The sequence below is a fragment of the Pristiophorus japonicus genome, chromosome 20 (genome assembly GCF_044704955.1).
Source record: "Pristiophorus japonicus isolate sPriJap1 chromosome 20, sPriJap1.hap1, whole genome shotgun sequence".
NCBI lineage: Eukaryota > Metazoa > Chordata > Chondrichthyes > Pristiophoridae > Pristiophorus > Pristiophorus japonicus.
This window is the reverse complement of record NC_091996.1, coordinates 77,332,379-77,349,582: the sequence shown is the minus strand read 5'-3', so window position 1 is coordinate 77,349,582 and position 17,204 is coordinate 77,332,379. Positions and strand designations below refer to the sequence as shown.

The 17,204-nt window shown below is 47.0% G+C and overlaps 1 protein-coding gene and 1 long non-coding RNA gene across 7 annotated transcripts in view; one reads left to right on the top strand and one right to left on the bottom strand.

Annotated features, from left to right (window-relative positions):
• Positions 1-17,204, top strand: part of LOC139232625 (uncharacterized) — a 973,018-nt gene that overhangs the window by 811,664 nt on the left and 144,150 nt on the right. The gene's annotated exons all lie outside the window — the stretch shown is intronic.
• LOC139232608 (zinc finger protein 256-like) overlaps positions 1-17,204 on the bottom strand; it is a 43,720-nt gene that overhangs the window by 13,101 nt on the left and 13,415 nt on the right. For all 6 annotated transcript variants that reach the window (XM_070863043.1, XM_070863041.1, XM_070863040.1 and 3 more), the window contains one exon: positions 13,368-13,556. The gene's annotated coding sequence lies outside the window, so the exon portion shown is untranslated. The remainder of the gene's footprint in view (positions 1-13,367; positions 13,557-17,204) is intronic.

Below are 17,204 nucleotides of genomic sequence, written 5' to 3'. Positions count from 1 at the left end.
AGAATTACGAACAGGAGTAGGCCATCTAGCCCCTCGAGCCTGCTCCGCCATTCAAAAAGATCATGGCTGATCTGGCCATGGACTCAGCTCCATTTACCTGCCCGCTCCCCATAACCCTTAATTCCCTTATTGGTTAAAAATCTATCTATCTGTGACTTGAATACATTCAATGAGCTAGCCTCAACTGCTTCCTTGGGCAGAGAATTCCACAGATTCACAACCTTCTGGGAGAAGAAATTCCTTCTCAACTCGGTTTTAAATTGTCTCCTCCATATTTTTAGGCTGTGCCCCCTAGTTCTAGTCTCCCCGACCAGTGGAAACAACCTCTCTGCCTCTATCTTGTCTATCCCTTTCATTATTTTAAATGTTTCTATAAGATCACCCTCATCCTTCTGAACTCCAACGAGTAAAGACCCAGTCTACTCAATCTATCATCATAAGGTAACCCCCTCATCTCCGGAATCAGCCTAGTGAATCGTCTCTGTACCCCCTCCAAAGCTAGTATATCCTTTCTTAAGTAAGGCGACCAAAACTGCACGCAGTACTCCAGGTGTGGCCTCACCAATACCCTATACAGTTGCAGAAGGACCTCCCTGCTTTTGTACTCCATCCCTCTCGCAATGAAGGCCAACATTCCATTCGCCTTCCTGATTACCTGCTGCACCTGCAAACTAACTTTTTGGGATTCATGCACAAGGACCCCCAGGTCCCTCTGCACCGCAGCATGTTGTAATTTCTCCCCATTCAAATAATATTCCCTTTTACTGTTTTTTTTTCCCCCAAGGTGGATGACCTCACATTTTCCGACATTGTATTCCATCTACCAAACCTTAGCCCATTCGCTTAACCTATCTAAATCTCTTTGCAGCCTCTCTGTGTCCTCTACACAATCCGCTTTCCCACTAATCTTTGTGTCATCTGAAAATTTTGTTACACGACACTCTGTCCTCTCTTCCAGGTCATCTATGTATATTGTAAACAGTTGTGGTCCCAGCACCGATCCCTGTGGCACACCACTAACCACCGATTTCCAACCTGAAAAGGACCCATTTATCCCGACTCTCTGCTTCCTGTTAGCCAGCCAATTCTCGATCCATGCTAATACATTTCCTCTGACTCCGCGTACCTTTATCTTAGGGGTTTAGCAGCTTTGAAAGTAGCTAAGACCCCATGCCCAGATGAAATGCATCCCAGGCTGTTGAGCGAAGTAAAAGAGGAAATAGCAGATCCCTTGACCATCATTTTCCAGTCCTATTTGGATTTGGGCATGGTGCCGGAGGTCTGGAGGACTGCTAATGTGGTACCTTTGTTTAAGAAGGGAGAAAGGGCTAGACCGAGTAATTACAGGCCTGTCAGCCTAGCCTCAGTGGTGGAAAATTATTGGAAAAGATCCCATAAGACAGGATAAATCTACATTTGGAAAGGTAAGGGATTAATTAGGGACAGTCAGCACGGATGTGTTAAGGGAAGATTGTGTTTGACGAACCTGATTGAATTTTTTGAGGAGGTAACCAGGAGGATCAATGAGGGTAGTGCATACGACGTAGTGTATATGGACTTTAGCAAAGCTTTTGATAAGGTCCCACATGGTAGACTGGTCACGAAGGTTAAAGCCCGTGGGATCCAGAACAAAGTGGCAAGTTGGATCCAAAATTCGCTGTGAGGTAGGAAGCAAAAAGTAATGGTTGATGGATGTTTGTGTGACTGGAAGGATGTTTCCAGTGGGGTTCCACAGGGCTCAGGACTGGGTCCTTTGCTTTTTGTGGTATACATCAATGATCTAGATTTGAATATAGGGAATATGATTATGACGTTTGCAGATGATATTAAAATTGGCTGTATGGTTGATAATGAAGAGGAAAGTCATGGACTGTCAGAGAATATCAATCTACTGGTCAGGTGGGCAGAGCAGTGGCAAATGTAATTACATTCGGAGAAGTGTGAGGTAATGCACTTTGGGAGGACTAGTAAGGAAAAGGTATACACATTAAGCGGTAAATGATCAAAGGGACCTCGAAGTGCGAGTCCACAGATCCCTGAAAGTAGCAGGCCAGGAGGATACGCTGGTTAAGAAGGCATACGGAATGCTTGTCTTTACTGGCCGAAGCACAGAATACAAGAGCAGGGAGATTATGTTTAAATTGTATAATACTCTGGTTAGGCCACAGCTGGAGTTCTGGTTGCTGTATTATAGGAAGAATGTGATTGCACTCGAGAGGGTGCAGAGGAGATTTACTAGGATGCTGCCTGGAATGGAGAATCTTAGCTATGAGGACAGATTGGATAGGCTGGGTTTGTTCTCATTGGAGCAGAGGAGGCTGAGAGGAGATCTCATTGACAACATTTTGAGGGGCCTGGATATAGTGGATCGCAAGGGCCTATTTCCCTTGGTGGAGGGGTCAATTAGGAGGGGGCATAGTTTTAAGGTGATTGGTGGAAGGCTCAGAGGGGATTTGAGGAGAGGCTTCACGTAGAGGGTTGTGGGGGCCTGGAACTCACTGCCTGGAAGGGTGGTGGATGCAGAAACCCTCACCACATGAAGTGCCGTAATCTGCAGGCTTACGGACCTAGAGCTGGTAAGTGGGATTAGATTGGATAACCTCGTGTTGGCTGGTGCAGATACAATGGTAAGTACTGCAGGGAATCGAATACGGCCAGGGTGATCTCCTGGATGGGTCAGAGAGGAATTTTCCCAGATTTTATTTTCCCCAATTGGCCTGGGTTTTTAAATTGTTTTTTTAACTCTCCCAGGAGATCACATGGCTCCGGTTGGGGTGGAGTGTAGAATGTTTCGGTGCAAGGGATGTCGCAGTTGTGTGAGGCGGACTGGTTGGCCCGGGTGCTCTTTCCGCCATTGTTCATTGGTTTATATGTAACCTTCAGGGCTGCTGACCGAGGGTCGTGTGGCTCTTTGTCGGTCGGTGTGGATACGATGGGCTGAAATGGCCTCCTTCTGCGCTGTGGATTTCTATGTTTCTACCAATTACTTTAAATCTATGCCCCTAGTTATTGACCCGTCTGCTAAGGGGAATCGATCCCTCCTATCCACTCTATCTAGGCCCCTCATCATTTTATACACCTCAATAAGGTCTCCCCTCAGCCTCCACTGTTCCAAAGAAAACAACCGCAGCCTGGCCAATCTTTCCACATTGCTAAAATTCTCCAGTCCATCCTCGTAAATCTCTTCTGTACCCTCTCTTTCCTGTGATGTGGTGACCAGAATTGCACGCAGTATTCTAGCTGTGGCCTAACTAGTGTTTTATACAGTTCAAGCATAACCTCACTGCTCTTGTATTCTATGCCTTGACCAATAAAGTCTAGTATCCCGTATGTGTTCTTAACCACTTTATCTACCTGTCCTGCTACCTTCAGGGATTTGTGCACGTACACTCCAAGGTCCCTCTGTTCCTCTACACTTCTCAGTGTCCTACCATCTATTGTGTATTCCCTTTCCTTGTTGGCCCTCACCAGATGCATTACCTCACACTTCTGCGGATTGAATTCCATTTGCCCCTGATCTGTCACCTGATAGGTCCATTGATACCTTCCTGCAGTCTACAGCTTTCTTCTTCATTATTAACCACACGGCCAATTTTCGTATCATCTGAAAACTTCGTAGTCATACCCCCTACATTCAAGTCTAAATCACTGATGTATACCAGAAAAAGCAAGGGACCTAGTACTGAGCCCTGTGGAACCCCACTGGAAACAGCCTTCCAGTCACAAACACACCCATTGACCTTTAACCTTTGCTTCCTACCTCAGCCAATTTTGGATCCAAGTTGCCACTTTGCCCTGGATCCCGTGGGCTGTTACTTTCATGACCAGTCTGCCATGTGGGACCTTATCAAAAGCCTTGCTAAAATCCACAGACACGACATCAAACACAACACCGTCATTGACCCTCCGTGCGACCTCCTCAAAAAATTTAATCAGGTTAGTCAGACACGACCTTCCATTAACCAATTCGTGCTGACTGTCCCTGAATGAAGATTTATCCTGTCCCTCAGAATTTTTTCCAATAATTGAAAGTCCAAATTGGGGAAACTGAATTTAATTTTGTCATCCCATCGAGATTGGGGCCAGAGGGACAATAAATAATGTTCATAAATAAATTATTTTAAAAATCGGTGATCAGACCTGCAGTATGATCAAAATCTCCAGATCACGCCATAAATGGGGAACGTGGGGAACTGTGAAGAGGACTGAGAGTTCAGTCTGAATGCACAGGTTTGTAAATGAGACAGGTAGATGTCAGATGAAATTTAGTGCAGAGAAATCTGATGCGATACATTTTGGGAGGAAGAAAAAGAGAGAAATGTATATTAAATGGTAAAATTTTAAAAGGAGTGGAGGGGTAGAGAGATTTGGGGGTGTAAGATTCTAGCTAATGCCTTGTTTTATTAATTAGCAGGTTCAAGAGTCCAGTGTTAGCAACTTTAATACCTTAATAAGAAATATAAGATGAGCAGTTTCTCAGTCGACTGCCGTACCTTATACTGATCCACCAATCAGAGTAAACATGCAAGTCCCACGTGTCCACAGTAACTGACACCAGGTCAGCCCGCTGGATGGAACCTCGGGCGCCCTGAGTTTGATCTCCGGTGTCTCCAGTCCTCACTGCCCCCTTACATCAGTCTCCCCTCACTTTTATACCCTGCACTGATCCACCTCTGGCACCGGACTCTTCTTTGTCTTCTCTGCTGGGTTTGGGCAGGAAGTGAGGAAAAGACAGCTGGAACTTCTCTAATCTGTGATTTACAAGGTCACTTTCCCTGGTTCCCAGCAGTTACTTTTCTTCAGTAATTTTCTCATTATTCCTAAACTACCCTGCCTGCTGTTAATTCTTGTAGTTTCACAATTACAGGTAAAACATCTCACATTATAATCTAATCTACTCTATTACTCACACTGGTTTAAGCTTGGAAGAAGCACTGAGGGTAGCAAGGGCACAGAATGTATTCTGGGTGGGGAACTTCAATGTCCATCACCAAGAGTGGCTCGGTAGTACCACTACTGACTGAGCTGGCCGAGTCCTGAAGGACATATCTGCCAGACTGGGCCTGCAGCAGATGGTGAGAGAACCAACACGAGGAAAAAACCTACTTGACCTCGTCCTCACCAATCTACCTGTCGCAGATACCAACAATGACGGACAGGTAAAGACCATCTGGTGTATCGAGTCTGTCCCACATGGAGATACATCTGTCTATGACAGCATTGGTAGCAGTGACCACCGCACACAGTCATTGTGGAGACAAAGTTACACCGAAGACACTCTCAAATGTGTTGTGTGGCACTATCACCGTGCTAAACGGGAAAGATTCAGAACAGATCTAGCAGCTCAAAACTGGGCATCCATAAGGTGCTGTGGGCCATCAGCAGCAGCAGAATTGTATTCCACCTCAATCTGGGCCGGCATATCCCTCACTCTAACATTACCATCAAGCCTGGTTCAATTAGGAGTGCAGAACAGCATGCCAGGAGCAGCACCAGGTGTACCTTAAAATGAGGTACCAGCCTGGGGAAGCTGCAACACAGGACTACATGCATTCTAAGCAGCATGCTATAAACAGAGCTAAGCAATCCCACAATCAATGAATCAGATCAAAGCTCTGCAGTCCCACCACATCCAGTCGTGAATGAACACAAGAACATACATAAGAACTAGGAGCAGGAGTAGGTCATTCGGCCCCTCGAGCCTGCTCCGCCATTCAATAAGATCATGGCTGATTGTCTATCGCAACTCCACTTTCTTGTACTATCCCCATATCCCTTGATTCCCTTAATATCCTATGCTGGGTTCAGTTCTACACTCACTGGTTCCCCTCCCCTGAAGGCACTGACTCTGGCTGGGTTCAGTTCTACACTCACTGGTTCCCCTCCCTCTCCTACCCTGAAGGTGCTGACTCTGGCTGGGTTCAGTTCTACACTCACTGGTTCCCCTCCCCTGAAGGTACTGACTCTGGCTGGGTTCAGTTTCACACTCACTGGTTCCCCTTCCCTGAAGGTGCTGACTCTGGCTGGGTTCAGTTCAACACTCACTGGTTCCCTTCCCCTGAAGGTGCTGACTCTGGCTGGGTTCAGTTCTACACTCACTGGTTCCCCTCCCTCTCCTCCCCTGAAGGTGCTGACTCTGGCTGGGTTCAGTTCTACACTCACTGGTTCCCCTCCCTCTCTTCCCCTGAAGGTGCTGACTCTGGCTGGGTTCAGTACTACACTCACTGGTTCCCCTCCCCTGAAGGTGCTGACTCTGGCTGGGTTCAGTTCTAAACTCACTGGTTCCCCTCCCTCTCCTCCCCTGAAGGTGCTGACTCTAGCTAGGTTCAGTTCTACACTCACTGGTTCCCCTCCCTCTCCTCCCCTGAAGGTGCTGATTCTGGCTGGGTTTAGTTCTACACTCACCAGTTTCTCTCCATATGTGACCCATGTGCCCAAACTCCATATATGAACTTCGACAGTGAGTGTTGACAGGCTATTCCACTGTCCTCACCTGATGCCTCACACATGCATTTTCCAGCAGGGTCACTGGACCCTCCTCCCAATGGCTCAGTGGGTAAAGGCATGTAGGATCTGGCCCCCCCACCCCCAAACTATAAAATGGACTGTAGAATAGAATATAAAACCCACGGACGGTGGGACTGGTTAATAAAAACCAAACCTCAGTACAAAAACCCAGAGGGTGGGCTATACAGTAAGAGCTTCATTCAAGCATTGCAGCGAAACGATGACTTATTGAGAGACTGGAAGGACATCAGAGACAATGATACAGGATACCTGCTATCGATCTAATCAACACAGGTAATGGCTCCGGAAACCGGCCATGCACACCTTCAATGGTCCCTGTCAAGAAGGAAGAGGGACATTCACACATTCCTCAACTGTGGAGCCAGATCTGTTCCCAAGGAAGGTTTGCATTGTACGACACAGCAGGAGAGCTGATCATGCCCCTGTCTGGGCCAGGGGATGGAATACACTGATGATCCAGAGGTAATTGATGCGCCATTCAATTAGATCGTGGCTGATCTGTATCTTAACTTCGTCTACCTGCCTTGGTTCCATCGCCCTTAATACCCTTGCCTAAGAAGAATCTATCAATCACTGTTTTGGAATTTTCAATTGGCCCCCAGCCTCAGTTTTATGGTGAAAAGAGTTCCGGATTTCCACAACACTTTAAGAACATAAGAAATAGGAGCAGGAGTAGGCCATACGGCCCCTCGAGCCTGCTGCACCATTCAATAAGATCCAGGATGATCTTGTACTTCAGCTCCACTTTCCCGCACTATCCCTGTATCCCATGATTCCTTTAGTGTCCAAACAGCGTTCTATCTCAGCCCTGAATATACTCAATGTCTCAGCATCCACAGTCCTCTGGGTTAGAGAATTCTAAAGATTGATGACCCTCTGAGTGCAGAAATTTCTCATCAGCTCAGTCCTAACTGGCCGACCCCGTATCCTGAGACTATAACCCTTAGTTCTAGACTCTCGAGCCAAGAGAAACAGATTCTCACCATTTGTGTGAGGAAGTGCTTCCTGACATCACCTCGGAACCTCAGTGGTGGGAAAATTATTGGGAAAAAATCATGAGGGACAGGATAAATCTTCATTTGGAAACACATGGATTAATCAAGGACAGTCAGCATGGATTTGTTAAGGGAAGGTCGTGTCTGACTAACTTGATTGAATTTTGAGAGGAGGTATCAAGGAGGGTCGATGAGGGTAGAGCATATGATGTAGTGTATATGGATTTTAGCAAAGCTTTTAAGAACATCAGATCATAAGAAATAGGAGCAGGAGTAGGCCATACGGCCCCTCGAGCCTGCTCCGCTATTTAATATGATCATGGCTGATCTGATCATGGACTCAGCTCCACTTCCCTGCCCGCTCCCCATAACCCCTTATTCCCTTATCGGTTAAGAAACTGTCTTTCTCTGTCTTAAATTTATTCAATGTCGCGGCTTCCACTGCTCTCTGAGGCAGCGAATTTCACAGATTCGCAACCCTCGAAGAAGAAATTCCTCCTTATCTCAGTTTTAGATGGGCAGCCCCTTATTCTAAGATTATGCCCCCTAGTTCTAGTCTCCCCTATCAGTGGAAACATCCACCTTGTCAAGCCCCCTCATAATCTTATACATTTCGATAAGATCACCTCTCATTCTTCTGAATTCCAATGAGTAGAGGCCCAACCTACTCAACCTATCCTCATAAGTCAACTCCCTCATCTCCAGAATCAACCTAGTGAACCTTCTCTGAACTGCCTCCAAAGCAAGTATATCCTTTCTTAAATATGGAAACCAAAACTGTACGCAGTATTCCAGGTGTAGCCTCACCAATACCCTGTATAACTTTAGCTGAGCGCCTCGAGTCTTGTCGCCGAATGCATGCAGAAAACAAGCGCTGGCAAACCTGTCCCACCCTCCCTTACCCTCAACGACAGTCTGTCCCACCTGTGGCAGGGACTGTGGCTCTCGTATTGGACTGTTCAGCCACCTAACAGTCTAAGAGTGGAAGCAAGTCTTCCTCGATTCTGAGGGACTGGCTATGATGATGATGATAACTGTAGCAAGAATTCCCTGCTTTTGTACTCCATCCCCTTTGCAATAAAGGCCAAGATTCCATTGGCCTTCCTGATCACTTGCTGTACCTGCATACTAACCTTGTGTGCTTCATGCACAAGTACCCCCAGGTCCCGCTGTACTGCAGCACTTTGCAATCTTTCTCCATTTAAATAATAACTAGCTCTTTGATTTTTTTTCTGCCAAAGTGCATCACCTCACACTTTACATTATACTCCATCTGCCAAAGTTTTGCCCACTCACTTAGTCTATCTATGTCCTTTTGCAGATTTTTTGTGTCCTCCTTACACATTGCTTTTCCTCCCATCTTTTATCTGTTGTGTCTTGGGATGCTCTGATAATGACTCCATGAGGCAATGTGTTGTACTTGAACTGTAGTGACCTTAGTCCTTTATTGATAACTCTAGAGTGAAGATCACACCTGGTGGCCTGCCTTTTATACTAGGCCAGGCACATCTGTACAGGTAACCTGCACGTCTCCCACTGCAGTGCCCTCTGGTGGCACACCTTGTAATAGTACAAGCAGTAACCATGTAGGATACATGACAATATCGGCAACAAACTTGGCTACATTACACTTGATCCTTTTTTTCCAGGTCGTCAATATAGATTGTAAATAGTTGGGGTCCCAGCACTGATCCCTGCGGCACACCACTTGTTACTGACTGCCAACCCGAGAATGAGCCATTTATCCCGACTCTCTGTTTTCTGCTCGACAATCCTCTATCCATGCTAATATATTACCCCCAACCCCGTGAACTTTTATCTTGTGCAGTAACCTTTTATGTGGCACCTTGGCAAATGCCTTCTTGAAGTCCAAATACACCACATCCACTGGTTCCCCTTTATCCACCCTGTTTGTTACATCCTCAAAGAATTCCAGCAAATTTGTCAAACATGACTTCCCCTTCATAAATCCATGCTGACTCTGCCTGACCGAATTTTGCTTTGCCAAATGTCCTGCTACTGCTTCTTTAATAATGGACTCCAACATTTTCCCAATCACAGATGTTAGGTTAACTGGTCTATAGTTTCTTGCTTTTTGTCTGCCTCCTTTTTTAAATAGGAATGTTCCATTTTCAGTTTTCCAATCTGCTGGGATCTCCCCAGAATCCAGGGAATTTTGGTAAATTACAAGCAGTGCATCCACTATTCCTGCATCTATTTCTCTTAACACCCTAGGATACAAGCCATCAGGTCCAGGAGATTTATTCGCCTTTACTGAGTACCACCTCCTTAGTGATAGGAATTGATAAATTCCCACATGGCAGACTGGTCACAAAAGTAAAAGCCCATGGGATCCAGGGCAAAGTGGCAAGTTGGATCCAAAATTGGCTCAGGCTGGAAGCAAAGGATAATGATTGATGGGTGTTTTTGTGACTGGAAGGCTGTTTCCAGTGGGGTTCCACAGGACTCAGTTCTGGGTCCCTTGTTTTTTGTGGTGTATATCAATGACTTGGACTTGAATGTTGGGGGGTATGATTAAGAAATATCCAGGTGACACTAAAATAGGCTGTGCGGTTGAGAATTAAGAAGAAAGCTGCAGACTGCAGGAAGATATCAATGTACTGGTCAGGGTGGCAGAAAAGTGGCAAATGGAATTCAATCTGGATAAGTGTGAGGTAATGTATTTGGGGAGGTCTAACCAGGCAAGGGAATACACATTAAGTGGTACGACACTGAAAATTGTAGAGGAACAAAGGGACCTTGGAGTGCAGGTCCACAGATCCCTGAAGGTGGCAGGCCAGGTAGATAAGGTGGTTAAGAAGTCATATGGAATACTTGCCTTTATGAGTCGAGACATGGAATACAAGAGCTGGGAGGTTATGTTTGAACTGGTTGGGCCACAGCTGGAATACTGTGTGCAGTTCTGGTCACCACATTACAGGAAATATGTGATTATACTGGAAAGGGTACAGAGGAGATTTACAAGAATGTTGCCTGGACTAGAGAATTTTGGCTATGATGAAAGATTGGAGATGCTGGGTCTGTTTTCTTTGGAACAGAGGAGGCTGAGGGGAGACCTGATTGAAGTGTATAAAATTATGAGAGGCTTGTATAGCGTGGATAGGAAGGACCTGTTTCCCTTGGCAGAGGGGTCAACAATCAGCGGGCATAGATTTAAAGTTATTGGTTTAGAGGAGATACAAACGGAAATGTCTTCACCCAGAGCATGGTGGGGGTCTGAAACTCACTGCCTGAAGGGTGATAGAGGCAGAAACCCTCACCACATTTAAAAAATACTTGGATGCGCACTTAAAGTGCTGTCACCTACAGAGCTACGTACCAAGGAGCTGGATAGCTCTTTGTCGGCCGGCACGGACATGATGGGCCGAAATGGCCTCCTTCCATGCTGTAAATGTTGATGATTTTATGATTAATGACCTAGATGAAGGGACCGAGTGTAATGTATCCAAATTTGCTGATGATACAGAACTAGGTGGGACAGTAAGTTGTGAGAACACAAGAGTCTGCAAGATATATAGATAGATTATGCGAGTGGGCAGTAAGGTGGCAGATGGAGTATAATGTAGGGAAATGTGAGGTTATTCGCTTTAGTAGGAACAATAGAAAAACAGAATATCTTTTAAATGGTGAGAAACTTTTAAATGTTGGTGTTGAGAGATTTGGGTGTTCTCGTGCAAGAAACAAAGAAAGTGAGTGTGCAGGTACGCAAGCAATAAGGAAGGCAAATGGTATGTTGTCCTTTATTGCAAGGGGATGGAGTATAAGAGTAAGGAAGTCTTGCTACAATTGTACAGGGCCTTGGTGAAACCACACCTGGAGTACTGTGCACAGTATTGGTCTCCTTATCTAAGGAAGGAAATACTTGGCTTGGAGACAGTGCAACAAAGGTTCACAAGATTAATTCCCGGGATGAGTGGGCTGTCTTATGATGAGACAGTGTGTAGAATGGGCCTATACGCTCTCGAGTTTAGAATAATGAGGTGTGATCTCATTGAAACATACAAGGTTCTGAAGGGGACTGACAGGTTAGATGCTGAGAGGTTGATTCCCCCGGCTAGAATGTCTAGAACTAGGGGGCACTGTCTCAGGATAAGGGGTAGGCCATTTAAGACAGGGATGAGGAATTTCTTCACTCAGAGGGTTGTGAATCTTTGGAATTCTCTTCCCCAGAGGGCTGTGGATGCTCAGTCTATTCAAGGCTGAGATAGATAGATTTTTGGACTCTCGGTGAATCAAGGGATATGGAGACCAGGCGGGAAAGTGGAGTTGAGGTCGATGATCAGCCATGATCTTATTGAATGGTGGAGCAGGCTTGAGGGACCTTATGGTCTACTCCTGCTCCTAATTGTTATGTTGACATCCAGAGGGCTCTAGATTTATTAGTCCCACCCTTTTTCTTAAGGTAACATACTTCCTCTGAACCCTCATTATCTCCTCCTTGAATGCCTCCCACTGCTCTGAGACTGATTTACTTTCGCGATCTCTACCTTGAACATACTCAACGACTGAGCTTCCACATCCCTCTGGGGTAGAGAATTCCAAAGAATCATCCTCTTCGTGAAGAAGTTTCTCCTCATCTCAGTCCTAAATGGCGAACCTCTTATTCTGAGACTGTGACCCCTGGTACTAGACTCCCCAGCCAGAGGAAACATCCTCCGTGCATCTACCTTGTCAAGCCCTGTAAGAATTTTGTATGTTTCAATGAGATCATCTCTCATTCTTCTAAACTCTAGAGAATATATGCCTAGTCTACTCAATCTCTCCTCATTGAATTCCTGGGATGGGGGGATTGTCCAGTCTGGTGAACCTTCGTTGCCGTCCTCAATCTTTCCTTAGTTAAGCAGCCAAAACTGTACACAGTACTCCAGCTGTAGTCTCACCAGGGCCCTATATAATTGCAGTAAGACGTCGTTACTCTTGTACTCAAATCCACTTGTAATAAAGGTCAACATACCATTTGCTTTCTTAATTGCTTGCTGTACCTGCATATTAACTTTATAATTTGTGTACAAGGACACCAAGCTCCCTCTGAACACTAACATTTCCCAATCTCTCACCATTTCAAGTAGCTGTTTCCAGTCCACTTTGGCTAAATCACATCTCAGCTTAGTAAAATTGGCTTTTCCCCAATTGAGAACTTTTATTCCTGGTCTATCTTTGTCCTTTTCCATAACCACCCTAAATCTAACTAGCACCAACATGCTGTCCCACTGATAGCCCTTCCACCTGCCCAGCTTCAGTCCCTAATACTAAGTCCAGAACTTCCCCCTCTCTTGTTGGGCTTGCTACATACTGGCTAAAAAGTTCTGCTGGTTGCTGACCCCTCTGTGAAGGGAAATGGGTCCTTCCTATCCACTCTATCTAGTCCCCTCATAATTTTATACACCTCATTAAGGTCTTCCCTCAGCCTCCTCTGTTCCAAAGAAAACAAACTATTAAGAGGGTTTGTGGGCAGGAGGAGGTTACAGAGATCGGGAGGGTTAGGCCCTGGAGAGTTTGAACAAAAGGACTGAGTATTTTAAAGGCTGATGCCACCAGCCATCGCGCACAGAATGTGACTCACTGCCAATAGGAAGGATGTTACTTTAACTACTACGAATGCATAATGAGGGGAAATCAATCTCTGACCCTTTAACAAACAGCGACATGGAAAGAGGGAAATGAATGACCGTTAAACACCTGGTCCACTTGGCACTGAAATGTCTGAAACTCATAATAGGAAATCCATGGAAATAAAATGCTGACAAATGTTAAACTGTTTTGTTGACAAAAGAAATCTCGACTTAACTTTAAAAAAATTAATTGTTCAAAGCACAAACTCACCTGACTGGCCGACTCAGGATCCACTCCTCAAGCACCGCGATTGGTTGCAGAACACGCTGCTCCCTTGGCCCTCCGGCTTCTGAGCTCTCTTTCTGTTGGTTCCCAGGGTAATCAATCACCACTCGTCAACATTACGCTGACAGATGAAGTCGAGAGGCTCGGAGGAAGATATAAAATGAGGCTGTCAATCTGATTTAAGAAATAAAATTAGAGAAGCATGATTAAATGAATGAGAAGAGGCAATATAAACTAAAGGGTACAATCCTAAAGGGGGTGTATGAACAGTGAGACCTGCGGGTATATGGGCACAAATCACTGAACGTGGCAGGGCAGGTTGAGAAAGCAGTTCAAAAAGTTTACAGGATCCTGGGCATCACAGAGTACAAAAGCAAGGAGGTTATGATGAACCTTTATAAAACACTGGTTCGGCCTCAACTGGAGCATTGTGTTCAATTCTGGGCACCGCACATTAGAATGTGATGCCTTAGAGAGGGTACAGAAAAGATTGACAAGAATGATTCACGAGATGAGGGACTTCAGTTACGTGGATTGACTGGAGAAGCTGGGGCTGTTCTCCTTGGAGCAGAGAAAGTTGAGAGGAGATTTGATAGAGGTGTTCAAAATCAGGAGGGGTGAGGGCAGAGTAGATAGAGAGATACTGTTCCCATTGGCGGAAGGGTCGAGAACCAGAGGAGACGGATTTAAGGTGATTGGCAAAAGAACCAAAGGCGATGTGAGAAAAATCTTTTTTATGCAGCAAGTGGTTAGGATCTGGAATGCACGGCCTGAAAGGGAGGTGGAGGCAGACTCAATCACAGCTTTCAAAAGGGAGTTGGATAAGTATCTGAAAGAAAATATTTGCAGGGCTGGGGGAAAGGGCGGGGCAGTGGGACTCGCTGGGAGCCGGCAAGGGCTCGACGGGCCGAATGGCCTTCCGTGCTGTAACCATTCTCTGATTGTGTGAGCAGAACCACTCTGTTCCCTGACTCAATCAAAAGCCTTCCTGATTGTGAGCACCTGTTAAACCTGCCCTGCACCTTCACTGCTCCAAGGAGAACCACCCCAGATGCTGCAGCCATCATCTTATTGAATGGTGGCAGGCTCGAGGGGCCAAATGGCCGACTCATCTCCTATTTCTTATGTTCCCATGTATTCATGTCACTAGTCCCCATCCTGCAGCGGGACAATGGAACGCATTGCGACGTCGAGGAAGCCCCGCCCCTGTCGCTCCCTGCTCCCCGCGGTGGGCGGACCCGTGCTACCCAAAGATGGCAGCCGAACGCCCGCAACCCCCAACAGTAACCAAGGCTAGTCCACGCCCGAAGGTGCCCTGCATCTGCCACCGACTCTGCGACATAATCTGGCTGCCCGCGCGTGTCCGTGAGTATGTGAGTCCGCAGGGAGGCTGGGCACGCTGCCCGGGCCGCTCCTCCATCCTCCGCGGCAGCTGTGAAATGTCGTCCGTCCGCGGGTAATCTCCCACAATAGGCTGGCCCCGCGCCTGCGCACAACTCCGCCCCACCTCACCCGGGCCACCGAGCTCAAAGGCCACGAGCGGAGCCTGCCAACAAACCTCCAACCCGTGCAACACTCAGCCCGCAGCCAATGGCGAGGCGGCATGGGGCACCAGCCCACCCAGCGCGCGCTGCTCCGCACCAATCAGCGACGGGGGAGGGGCTGCAGCACCAATCAATCAATCAGCGAACAATCCAGGGCGCGCGGTGCTAAAGGGAAAGTGTCTCTGGCGACACAAACAGAAGATGCTGGAAGTGTCCGCGGCTCAGGCATCTGTGGGCAGCAACAGAGTTAACGGTTCGTCACAACTGGAGAGTGTTGGGAAAGGACAGATCCTGAAGGATCATCATAGGCAATCCCTCGAAATCGAGGAAGATTTGCTTCCACTCTAAAAATGAGTCTTTAGGTGGCTGAACAGTCCAATAGGGGAACCACAGTCCCCGTCACAGGTGGGACAGATAGTCGTTGAGGGAAAGGGAGGGTGGGACAGGTTTGCCACACGCTCCTTCCTCTGCCTGCGCTTGATTTCTGCATGCTCTCGGCGACGAGGCTCAAGGTGCTCAGCGCCCTCCTGGATGCACTTCCTCCACTTAGGGCGGTCTTTGGCCAAGGACTCCCAGCTGTCAGTGGGGATGATGCACTTTATCAAGGAGGCTTTGAGGGTGTCCTTGTAACATTTCTTCTGCCCACCTTTGGCTCGCTTGCCGTGAAGGAGTTCCGACTAGAGCGCTTGCTTTGGGAGTCTTGTGTCTGGTATGCGAGCAATATGGCCTGCCTAACGGAGCTGATCAAGTGTGGTCAGTGCTTCAATGCTGGGGATGTTGGCCTAGTCGAGGACGCTAATGTTGGTGCATCTGTCCTCCCAGGGGATTTGCAGGGTCTTGCGGAGACATTGTTGGTGGTATTTCTCCAACAACTTGAGGTATCTTCTGCACATGGTCCATGTCTCTGAACCATTAAAGCATTAAAGAGCGCGGGTATTACTACAGCCCTGTAGACCATGAGCTTGGTGGCAGATTTGAAGGCCTGGTCTTCAAACACTCTTTTTGTCAGGCGGTCGAATGCTGCACTGGAGGCGGTGTTGAATCTCGTTGCCAATGTCTGCTCTTGTTGATAAGAGGCTCCCGAGGTATGGGAAATGGTCCACGTTGTCCAGGGCCGGACTGTAGATCTTGATGACTGGGGTGGGGGGGGCAGAGGGTAGTGCTGTGCGGCGGGGACAGGCTGGTGTAGGACCTTTGTCTTACGGATGGTTAGCGTAAGGCCTGTGCTTTCGTACGCCTCAGTGAATACGTTGACTAAGACTTGGAGTTCAGCCTCTGTATGTGCGCAGACGCAAGCGTCGTCCGTGTACTGTAGCTCGACGACAGAGGTTGGGGTGTTCTTGGACCTGGCCTGGAGATGACGAAGGTTAAACAGGTTCCCACTGGTTCTGTAGTTTAGTTCCACTCCAGCGGGGAGCTTGTTGAGTGTAGAGGTGGAGCATGGCAGCGAGGAAGATTGAGAAGAAAGTTGTTGAGGCCAATTCACTAAATATGTTCAAAAAGGAGTTAGATGTAATCATAGAAACATAGAAAATAGGTCCAGGAGTAGGCCATTCGGCCCTTCGAGCCTGCACCGCCATTCAATGAGTTCATGGCTGAACATGCAAACTCAGTACCCCATTCCTGCTTTCTCGCCATACCCATTGATCCCCCTAGTAGTAAGGGCTTCATCTAACTCCTTTTTGAATATATTTAGTGAATTGGCCTCAACAACTTTCTGTGGTAGAGAATTCCACAGGTTCACCACTCTCTGGGTGAAGAAGTCTCTCCTTATCTCAGTCCAAAATGGCTTACCCCTTATCCTTAGACTGTGACCCCTGGTTCTGGACTTCCCCAACATTGGGAACATTCTTCCTGCATCTAACCTGTCTAAACCCATCAGAATTTTAAACGTTTCTATGAGATCCCCTCTCATTCTTCTGAACTCCAGTGAATACAAGCCCAGTTGATCCAGTCTTTCTTGATATGTCAGTCCCACCATCCCGGGAATCAGTCTGGTGAACCTTCGCTGCACTCCCTCAATAGCAAGAATGTCCTTCCTCAAGTTAGGAGACCAAAACTGTACACAATACTCCAGGTGTGGCCTCACCAAGGCCCTGTACAACTGTAGCAACACCTCCCTGCCCCTGTACTCAAATCCCCTCGCTATGAAGGCCAACATGCCATTTGCTTTCTTAACCACCTGCTGTACCTGCATGCCAACCTTCAATGACTGATGTACCACGACACCCAGGTCTCGTTGCACCTCCCCTTTTCCTAATCTGTCACCATTCAGATA